This window comes from Octopus bimaculoides, chromosome 27 (genome assembly GCF_001194135.2).
Source record: "Octopus bimaculoides isolate UCB-OBI-ISO-001 chromosome 27, ASM119413v2, whole genome shotgun sequence".
NCBI lineage: Eukaryota > Metazoa > Mollusca > Cephalopoda > Octopoda > Octopodidae > Octopus > Octopus bimaculoides.
In genome coordinates this window covers 6049218-6050645 of record NC_069007.1, presented here as the reverse complement: position 1 = coordinate 6050645, position 1428 = coordinate 6049218, and positions in this window count along the sequence as shown.

Below are 1428 nucleotides of genomic sequence, written 5' to 3'. Positions count from 1 at the left end.
ATATATATATATATATATATATACACGTGTGTGTATATATGTATGTGTATATACATAATTGAATGGCAAAGGAGAAGGAATTATATAATCAGTTTCATTAGCTAACAGCTGTTTCTGATTGTGCTTCATCTTATAATTATTACTAAGGCTGGCAGAATCATAGGGGAGGCTGAGCAAAATGCTTATAATAATAATGATAATCCTTTCTACTATAGGCAGCAGGCCTGAAATTTGGGGAAAGGGGATTACATTGGCCCCAGTGAAACACTGGTACTTAATTTATCAACCCTGAATAATAATAATAATAACAAAAAAAAAGAGAAGAGAAATCAGTAATTATACACCTATTATTTGCATACCATTACTCTAGAAACTATTAACGCAAAGAATTCATTAAAATTAATTTCTCATTAATAAGATAGCGGTTCAAGCATAGATTAAGAATTAATTTTAATGAAATGTTTTACCTTAGATCACTTCAACCATTTTTCTGTTGAAATACACTGCCTTTGTTTCAATTAATTTTGAGAATAATGAAGAATACAAACATAAATCAACATGAAATTTTGATTGAATGTTTTACCTTAGATCACTTTGACACTTTTGTCAACATATTTCTATTGCAATACACTGCTTTAATTTCGATTAACTTTTAAAATAATGAAGATTTCAAACATAAATTCAACTGAAATTTGGACGAAACATTTTAATTTAGATCACTTTAACAAATTTGTTATATTTTTGGTTAAAATACAGTACATTTGTTTCAAATAATTTTTGAAAATAATGAAAAATTCAAAAATAAATTAGCATGAAATTTTGATGGAACATTTTAATTTAGATCAGTCAACAGCAGAAAATTTTATCATAGAACTAAGGACAGCCTCCAGTGGATTGGTATCAAAGGGGGTTAAAATATTAATTTTGTTTAATTATTCTAAACAATAGTGATGTGCTGTAGTCAAATTTAGGAAAATAAAATAAGAATTGTAAATGTAATTAATGGGTGATCAATACGGAACTTTTAAATGAATTGTTGCACAGTTTTGATTAATTACACAGCTTCGTGATGTTTAAAAAAGTGTTGACATCATTATCTATAATCACTAAAGTAAAGAAGTTTTTATAACTAAAAACTCACACACGCATATATATATATATGCATGTATATCATCATCATCATCATCATCGTTTAACGTCCGCTTTGACTGAGGACTGGTGCAACCGGATGGCAACATCAGGCTCCAATCTGATTTGGCAGAGTTTCTACAGCTGGATGCCCTTCCTAACACCAACCACTCAGAGAGTGTAGTGGGTGCTTTTACGTGTCACCCACACGAAAACGGCCACGCTCGAAATGGTGTCTTTTATGTGCCACCCGCACAAGAGCCAGTCCAGGGGCACTGGCAACGATCTCGCTCGAAAACC